Here is a 10,673-nt window from a genome sequence, read left to right as displayed (position 1 = left end):
TGTGAACAAGTCTATCTTCACTACTTCCACAAGTAAATTGTAGATCCCCATTAGGATGAGCTCCATGTCTGGCAATGTCATCCAGTGTGCTACTTGTGCAATGTATGCGGTCCTTGATCAGCCGATCGAGGGTGCATACTGTTGCGTAAGATGCATGCACGTCGCACATTTAGAAGCCCAAATTCTGGATCTAAATGAGCAACTGGCAACACTGAGAGCCATTGACAACATGGAAAGGAGTTTGCTGCTCACTGAGCAGACACTCGCTGGGGTAGAGGTTGGGACGGATGGTGCTACGGAAGAGCAGGTGGAGCAGGCAGTCAGCTGGGTGACAGATAGAAGGAGGGGTAGAGGGAATAGATCCAGGGAGGCTGGTCCTGAACTGGCACAACCCAACATGTCTGCAACGTTGGCAGATGAGGGCGATGCCATTACGGAGCCAGCACGGCTGCAGCACGACACGCCCTCTGAACGCCAGGGGGATGACTGCTCCAGTGAGAAGGGGACGGGGAGTGTAGGGCAGGCTAGACAGGTCCTAGTGGTGGGGGACTCAATTATTAGGGGGACAGATAGGGGTATGTCTGTACGTCAAATCGAACTTGAAGCCGAGACTACGGGAGGATATAGGGGTAGGAGACGAATAGGTGGAACCTCTGTGGGTAGAAATACAGGGAGGAAAAAATAACAAAATCCTGATAGGGGTCTTCTATAGACCACCAAAAGCAACAGAGGAAACTGAAAACTTACTACTAAGGCAGATAGAAGAGGTGTCAAAGCGCAGCGAAGTAATTATCATGGGGGACTTTAATTATCCAGATATAACATGGGAGAATAAAACCTGCAAATCTCACAGGGGTGATAAGTTCTTGAGAGTAATTAAAGACAATTACCTGAACCAACTTGTGCAGGAACCAACAAGAGGGAGAGCCATTCTGGACCTAGTACTAACCAACAAACCAGAACGTAGAAAGGGGGTGCAGGTTGAGGGGCACTTGAAGAACAGTGACCACAATATAATCAATTTCCAGCTGTCAATCAATAGGAATCCTTATCAGGGAGCAACAAAGAAACTAAACTTTAGTAAAGCAAAATTTGATGAGCTTAGAACTACTATCGGTAACAATAATGGGGACAACATCCTCAAAAATATCAGTACGGAGGACAAATGGGAAAAGTTTAAAAGGATCCTAATCACCTCATGTGAGCAGTTCATTCCCTTTAAAAATAAAAGAAACTCAACTAAAAGGAAACCAATGTGGCTCGACAAGACGGTAAGAGGGGCAATAAACGGAAAAAAAGAAAGCGTTCAAACTACTAAAGCAACAAGGCAGCGAAGAAGCGCTAAAATCATACAGGGAAAAAAACAAAATATGCAAAGAAAAGATCAAAACTGCCAAGGAGGAAGCAGAAAGACTGATCGCCAAAGAGAGCAAAAATAACCCAAAGCTATTTTTCAACTATATTAACAGCAAAAGGATTTGCAGGGAGAGCACTGGCCCTTTAAAAAATAATGCAGGAGTAATCATTGATGATGACGAAGGGAAAGCTAATCTACCAAACAGTTTCTTCTCAAGTGTATTCACAAACGAAAAGGAAATGCCACACGAGATGCAGGAGGAGGTGCGGAAGCGACTAAAGAAGACTAAAATTGATAAATCGCCGGGCCCAGATGGATTACACCCAAGGATACTAAGGGAACTAAGTGACAGCTAGGCCGCTATATCTAATATTTCTAGACACTATCAAGACCGGTGTAGTACCATTGGATTGGCGTATTGCCAACATGTTTCCAATTTACAAAAAAGGGAGCAAAAGTGAGCCTGGTAACTACAGGCCAATAAGTCTCACTTCAGTAACGGGAAAAATCTTCGAGGGGATTCTGAGAGTGGCCATCGATGAGTACCTCAAGGAGAATAAGGGAATAACTCCTCACCAGCATGCATTCAAGATAAAAAGAAAAAAACTTTTGCTCTCCGTCAAACTATATCAATGTATTTGGGGATCTTACTTGTTAGGGGGTGCCTGGACTCCTGGCACCCCTTACATCCAAGGAAGCAGAAAATCCAATAGAAAAGACGTATTCCTGTAGATCAATTTATTGCATTTAAAACGAATTAATGGTGCTGCGACGCGTTTCGGCTTATACCAAGCCTTTTTCAAGCATAAGAGACATGTAGCAAGCTGCCTCTATTTATAGTAAGCATACAATTGAAAAAGGGGAGGGGAGGGGGGAGGGGAAGGAAACAGTCTGCTCTGTCACTCCCCTAAAATAGACGTGGTCATCCAATAGTTAATGCATTATAGTATATATGGTGTCTTATCCCGATAATAATGGCATCCTCTTGCTAATATTACATAATGCAACAATAAATACAGATTAGGCTGTATTGAACGGCGTCCGCGTGGTAACGCAGCACCGTTCAATGACGTCCATAGAGTCATATGGTAACCCAGGGTGAAAGAGGAGTGTCGTAGAGCCAGGGGGAAAGGGCATTCCATAAAGCGTAGGTATGGGCGCTTGGTAACCTTAGTTACAGATAGGGGGCGTGGTGATGTTACGTCACTAATAGGAGTTCACTTCCAGTGACGTGGATAGGGTCACATGATGCCGGATGGAGCGTAATAACGTCCAAACGTGAAGGCGTTATGTCACATGACTGCACAGTCAAGATCATTTAATTGAATGCCCCTGTTCCCTACGGTATATAGGGCGCACTTCAAACACACTACGTTGCAGGTTAAATCAACACCGTTATAACTTCAAAAGACAATATTTATTACATAGTGTTTCCAAACATTTTTCATTACATCATAATACAGATCCCTCAGGACTATCCATCACTCCTCTTGAACAAATTACGTCAGGCGAACATTCCAGATTAAAAAGAAAAGAGATGTTTTATATATATAAATTTAACACATTACATCCTATTGGTCTAAATGAAACTTTAGAGAAAGTTTATTGAGGATAACCTTTTACCTTGTTATTTTTATACTATAATAATAGGAAATTTTATGAGGGTATTTATTTATTTTTTATGTATTGTACTAGTAGACTTACCTAATAGGATTAGTTATTTTAATTAGTAATCAGATTTTAACTGTATAATGTATAGTATATAGTTTATGCAATATGGTTCTATCCTTAATAATTAGTGGCCATTGAATGTATTTTGATATACTCTATGTACACATGTATGTATATCTGTGGCATATCTGTTCACCCTCTATACCCATTGTGTAATTATAATACATAACATATCCTGTCACCCCATCCCCCTCCCCCCTTCGTGTGACCCGGATCGTGCGGTCATGTGATGTTAGTTTTTTTTCATTTGGACGTGGCTATACATTTGGGTGCCCTCCCCTGTGTATTTGACCCGACCGGGCTGCCATTGGGTAGGCACGTGACGCAGCGCCGACTCGTTCCGGTCAACATGTGTTCCCTTGTAGGTTTGACCCGATCGGGCTACCATTAGGTAGTCACATGATATATAGCCGATTTGTTTCAGTCAACACACGCCCTCCTCCCCGTTCTCTTACGTGATCTTGACTGTGTGGTCATGTGACATAACGCCTTCACGTTTGAACGTTATTACGCTCCATGTGGCACCATGTGACCTTATCCACGTCACTGGAAGTGAACTCCTATTAGTGACGTAACATCACCACGCCCCCTATCTGTAACTAAGGTTACCAAGCGCCCATATCTACGCTTTATGGAATGCCCTTTCCCCCTGGCTCTACGACACTCCTCTTTCACCCTGGGTTACCATATGACTCTATGGACGTCATTGAACGGTGCCGCGTTACCACGCGGACGCCGTTCAATACAGCCTAATCTCTATTTATTGTTGCATTATGTAATATTAGCAAGAGGATGCCATTATTATCGGGATAAGACACCATATATACTATAATGCATTAACTATTGGAAGACCACGTCTATTTTAGGAGAGTGACAGAGCAGACTGTTTCCTTCCCCTCCCCCCTCCCCTCCCATTTTTCAATTGTATGCTTACTATAAATAGAGGCAGCTTGCTACTTGTCTCTTATGCTTGAAAAAGGCTTGGTATAAGCCGAAACGCGTCGCAGCACCATTAATTCGTTTTAAATGCAATAAATTGATCTACAGGAATACGCCTTTTCTATTGGATTTTCTGCTTCCTTGGATGTAAGGGGTGCCAGGAGTCCAGGCACCCCCTAACAAGTAAGATCCCCACATACATTGATATAGTTTGACGGAGCACAAAAGTTTTTTTCTTTTTATCTTGATTGCATATCTTTTCCTCCTTAAACGCATCTGTTTGGAGTTGTCTTTTGCTGCTCTCCCCCTGGGATGTCCTAGGACTGTTAACCTCTATCTCATCAAATCTTGGCTTGAGAGGCTCACGTGGACCAACAAACTGACCGAGTCCTAAAACGTAGGACCGGTTCAGTTGCGGTGAGTCACCTTTTACACCAGTACGGTTTCTACTGTAATTCCACATACCATTGGAGCGCCGCTTCTGACCTATATTGTTCAATTTATCCTCACCAGCATGGATTCATGAAGGGTCGCTCATGTCAGACACATCTGATCAGTTTCTACGATGAAGTAAGCTCTAAGCTGGACCAGGGAGAATCTATAGATCTCGTATATCTGGACTTCTCTAAAGCCTTTGACACCGTGCCACATAATAGGCTAATATACAAAATGAGGCAGCTCGGACTGGGCGAAAACGTGTGTAAGTGGGTTAAAAAATTGGCTCAATGATAGAAAGCAGAGGGTGGTAATAAATGGTGCGTACTCTGATTGGACCATAGTCGCTAGCGGGGTGCCACAGGGTTCAGTATTAGGCCCCACTCTGTTCAACATATTTATCAATGACCTGATAGAGGGACTGCACAGCAAAATATCAATATTTGCAGATGACACAAAATTATACAATATAATTAATGCAACGGAGGACAATGTGCGGCTACAAACGGACCTAGATAAGCTGGGGGCTTGGGCAGGAAAATGGCAAATGAAGTTCAATGTTGAAAAATGTAAGACTATGCACATGGGCAGGAGAAACGGATGTCACCAATATACAGTAAATGGGGTACCACTAGGGAAAAGTGATTTGGAAAAGGATCTGGGGGTATTAGTGGATAGTAGACTAAACTGTAGTAACCAATGCCAGTCAGCTGCTGCAAAGGCAAATAAAGTCTTAGGGTGCATTAAAAGAGGTATAGGGGCGAAGGACGAGAACATTATCCTTCCATTATATAAGGCACTTGTCAGGCCTCACATGGAATACTGCGTACAGTTCTGGTCACCGGTGCTCAGGAAAGATGTTACAGTGCTTGAAGGGATTCAAAGAAGGGCAACTAAACTAATACATGGAATGACGGGACTGGAATACCCAGAGAGGCTATCCAAATTGGGATTATTAACTCTTGAAAAAAGACGGCTAAGAGGTGATCAAATAACTATGTATAAATACATGAGGGGACAATACAAGGATCTCTCCCAAGATCTGTTTACACCCAGGACCACGACGGTAACGAGAGGGCATCTGCTACGATTAGAGGAAAGTAGGTTTCATCACCAACATAGAAGGGGATTCTTTACTGTAAGAGCAGTTAGACTGTGTAACTCTCTGCTGGAGGAAGTGGTGATGGCAAAATCAATAAAGGAGTTTAAAAGGGGACTTGATGTCTTTCTGGAGAGGAAGGACATTATAGGATATAAATCTTAGGTTAATTGTCAATCCGGGTATACAGGCAGGTAGGAACTATTAGGGGTTGATCCAGGGAACAGTCTGATTGCCATTAGGGAGTCGGGAAGGAATTTTTTCCCCAAAAGGGCTAATTGGCTTCTGCCCTTGGGGTTTTTTGCCTTCCTCTGGATCAACACAGGAGGATAGACAGGCTGGACTAGATGGACATTGTCTTCATTCAGCCTTACATACTATGTTACTATGACTCAAAATGTTTTTCTGCAGGAGGTCAATGACACCAGACAGCCGATGTCATTAAGAACTATCATCAAAGTAAAAAAGAACAAGGAGTCCTGGAAGTGATGATTTGATCTCACCATCATCCAGTCTGTCTGGGATTACATGTAGAGATGAAAGGATCTAAGCGAGCCAACATCCACAGAAGATCTGTGCTTAGTTCGCCAGGGTGTTAAGAACAACCTCCCTGACGAGTTCCTTCCAAAACTGTGTGTAAGTGTACCTAGAAGAACTGATGTTGTTTTGAAGACAAATGGCGGTCACACCAAATATGGATTTGATTTATTTCTCCTTGTTCAGTCACTTGGCATTCTATTAATTGACAAAAAAACTATCAATACCTCAATTTTTAAAAGAATGTTTTGCTTTGCAGCATTTTTTCCACACCTGCCTAAAACTTTTGCACAGTATTGTATATTTATAATTTTCCTGATTATATGTGCTTTATATGTTTACCCACTTATTTCTATCTGTAATTTCTCTTCTTCCCTCTTCCATGGTGGCTCTTTGTTTTAACTCTGTATCCCATAACCCCTCTGCCTCTGCCTCTCCTCCAATACTTTATTTAATCTTTCTATCTGTGTTAAGGCTCATTTACATGCAAAGTCAATCTTTCAAATGATTGAAAGATTGACAGTTCTAGCAATCATTTTACATAAGGTGCTAATATACACTAATGTTTATTAGTGCTTTATCAGCTTAATTTGCATGTAAATGAGCCTCCAGGAACTGCTTTCAGAACACAAGCCGTGCAGTCAGCTCCTTTGTTCTTGCACAGGGCTTTCAGCTAAATAAAATATAATCACTTACAGCCCATGGACAATACTGAGTACTCAGCATGAGGTCTGTGCTATTTACTCTCTGTCTGAAAGATGGATTTTAAGCTCACCTAAAAATCATCGTTCAGCCGAAGAGTAAACGATGGTAGCATTTACACACAACGATTATCGCTTATATGCCATCGTTTGAAGGAATTTTCAGCGATAATTGTTGTGTGTAAATGGGGCTTTACAGCTTACTGTGAGTAAGGGCCAAATTTAGATCTGAAACGTGTAAACATTTGAGTGTTTTTATCCTGTTGCATCTATCATGGAATTTTAACAACTTATGAATAAAGCATAAAACTTTTATTAACCCCCTGAGTGACAAAGCCTGTATACACCTTAATGGCCAACTAATATTTCAGTGGTCTTTCACTCTCGCATTCCAGGAGCCATAACATTTTCATTTTTCAATTGATAAATCCATTGTTTTTTTTGTGGAACAAGTTAGATTTTTTAATTGGTATTATTTTTGGGAACATATCTATAACTTTTATTAACTTTTTTTTAGGGGGATTGGAAAAAAATAAATTCTGCCATTTGTTTTTTGGATTTCCTTTTACCACGTTTAGTGTGCAAAATAAGTAAGCTCCCCCACTAGGTGGTTTACTGTGGTGTGCTGCAACCTTTCTCTTTTAAATTAGAATTTGCAAAATAAGTAATGTGATAACTTTATTTTCTGCGTCAGCATAATTCTGCTGACACCAATTTTATACTATTTTTCTTATGTTGCTATTTTTGTACACAAAAAAGCATGGGTTTGTAATAAACAAGTCATGCCAGATGAATCTAATTTCCTTCTATGACAATATCACCGACTGGGTTGATCAGGGAAATGTGATGGATATAGTGTATCTTGACTTTAATAAAACATTCGACAAAGTATCTCATACCATACTTATTGAAAAAATGACCAAATATGGGATTGACAAGGCAACTGTAAGGTGGATTCACAACTGGCTGAGTGATCGTACTCAAAGAGTGGTCATAAAGGGCTGCACATCCAAGTGGAAGAATGCATTAAGTAGGGTACCACAAGGGCCAGTGTTGTTCAACATTTTTATAAATGATCTGGAGGACAGAATTGATGGGAAACTAATCAAATTTGCTAATGAGACAAAGCTAGGAGGGATGGCTAACCCTAGGGAAAAGAGAGTATTCAAAAAGATCTAGAAAAGCTTGAACAGTGGGCGGCGAATAACAGTATGGTATTAAACAAGAAGAAATGCAAAGACCTACAATCTGGGCAAGAAAAATGTAAAAACCAAACACGGAATAGGAGGAATTGGGCTAAGCAGCAGCACATGTGAAAAAAACTTGGGTATGCTAATAGATCATAGACTGAACATGAGTCAATAATGTGATGAAGCAGCCAAAAAGGCAAACACAATTCTGGGATCTATTAAGAGAAGCATATAGTCTAGATCACACGAGGTAATTATCCAACTCCACTCTTCCTTCCTTAGTCAGACCTCATGTGGAATACTGTGTCCAGTTCTGGACCCCCAATTTAAAAAATACACGAAAAACTGGAGCAAGGTCAGAGAAGTTAGCAAGATGTTGAGAGGTCTGCAAATCATGTCCTATAAGAAACGGTTATATGATCTGGGCATGTTTAGCTTTCAAAAAAGAAGGCTGAGAGGAGACTTAATAGCTGTCTACAAATATCTGAAGGGCTGTCACAGTGCAGAGGGATCAGCCCGATTCTCATCTGTACAAGGAAAGACTAGAAGCAATGGGATAAAACTGAAAGGGAGGAGACACAAATTAGATATTAGAAAAAACTTTCTGACAGTGAGGGTGATCAATGAGTGGAACAGGTTACCATGGGAGTTGGGGAGTTCTCCTTCAAAGGAAGTGTTCAAACAAAGGCTGGACAGACATTTGTCTGGGATGATTTAGTGAATCCTGCACTGAGCAGGGAGTTGAACCTGATGACCCTGGAGGTCCCTTCCAACTCTACCATTCAATGTTTCTATCACTATCATTTTCAAGACTAAATGAAGCCTGGTTGTTGCCTTTATTAACATATTTACATATGTATTTAATAGATTTTACAGAACTGCAATACTCTATGTAAATATGGGCAATAAATATATGTCAAAGAACAGGATTATAAGGCACCACCCAATGGTTGTCCAGGGTTATGCCATTGATTTCAACGGTGAAACCACCATCCTTCGGAATTTAATAACTGACGTACATAATGGCATCTTAAGTTTTTTCATGCTTATATTGAGGAGAACCAGTGACTTAGGATGGGAGCATCACCATTTGTCCAAGCTGAGCGGAATCAGTACGCTGCCTTCCTACAGCATCTTTAAGATGTATATAGCTGCCTGCTCTGAGTTGCGCTTGGTTGCTTTTAATATAATTTAATCACTCTGTCTCTATTTTGGGGGACATCTCAACTACAATATTGACTGAAAAGACATTGATAGTACAGCAAACAGTCAGTTTCTCTGTTTATGATATGGTAGGAATACAAATTTAATGCAGACACTATTTTTTTTAAGAAGCAACTTTGTTTTAGAGTCACACTGGGGAATACCAATAGAATAACCATCCTCACCATAACTGAATAGCAGTGGATACTGTAAGGCATCGTACGATTGGTGCAACTCACTGATACATTCCAACCTGCTATCATGGCTTTGTAGCACAATATCTCATTGTTCAAACTGCTGTCCAACTATGACCAGAGCCACTTCACTTGCTGTAGGTGCATCAAAACGTGCTCTATGAGCAATGGCTGGGTTTCTATCTACTTCAAACACTGCCCTAAATATTTGTCGTCTGCTACTAATTTGCACAAACCACCATAAGTGTGCGGTCGCGACATATCAGCAATATAGTCAGCATCGCTGTTAGAATTATTCCCATCACTATTATGAGAGAAAATGTTGAGATCATCCTAGTAATTCACCATTTGCTCCAATATCTCCTCACGCACATCTCTGGAAATGACCGGAGTATCTTACAGAGTAGAGATGAGCGAGCGTACTCACTAAGGCAAACTACTCGAGTGAGTAGTGCCTTATGCGAGTACCTGCCCGCTCGTCTCAAAAGATTCGGGTGCCGGCGGGGGAGAGCGGTGAGTTGCGGGAGTGAGCAGGGGTGAGCGGGGGGGGGGGGGGGGGGGGGGAGAGTGAGAGAGAGATTACCCCCCACCCCGCCACCCCCGTTCCTCCCCGCTCTCCCCCGCTGGCACCCAAATTTCGCTCGAGTAGTTTGCCTTAGTGAGTACGCTTGCTCATCTCTATTACAGAGTATAGGATATTGCTCTAAACAGGCAAGCACCATCACCAATAATAGGTACCACGGTATGAGGCACCATTGTGCTGTCTGTGGTTAAAACTTCAACAACCATTGTCAATGAAATATGTGAAAGCTGTCTAAAATAAAATCTGGCTTCGTTACCCATAGCAACCAATCACAGCACAGCTTTCATTTTAACTCAGCAGTATAAGAAATGAAAGCTGTGCTGTGATTGGTTGCTATGGGCAGCAAAGACAGATTTCATAAGAGTGTGGTGCCCATAGCAACCAATCACAGTGCAGTTTTTATTTCTTGTGCTGTTGAGGTAAAGTGAAAGCTGCATTGTGATTGGTTTCTATGGGCAACAAAGACAGATTTTATTTTAGACAGCTTTCAGAAGAGTGTAGTGCCGACCTACTCTTCTACAGCCCACCCTGTGTTATCAATCACACAGTCTAAAATGGCTGATAGCAGGCAGCAATAGATAACATTTAAGGAGTACCTCCTTGTAGTCTCTCCATCCACTTCTGTGCTGCACGGCTTTCGCTTTTTATATATAGATGTGATCTGACATGCATCAAGTCCATAGAGCAAAGGCACCAATTAGAAT

The sequence above is a fragment of the Eleutherodactylus coqui genome, chromosome 6, assembly GCF_035609145.1.
Source record: "Eleutherodactylus coqui strain aEleCoq1 chromosome 6, aEleCoq1.hap1, whole genome shotgun sequence".
Classification (NCBI taxonomy): domain Eukaryota; kingdom Metazoa; phylum Chordata; class Amphibia; order Anura; family Eleutherodactylidae; genus Eleutherodactylus; species Eleutherodactylus coqui.
This window is presented reverse-complemented; position numbering follows the sequence as displayed.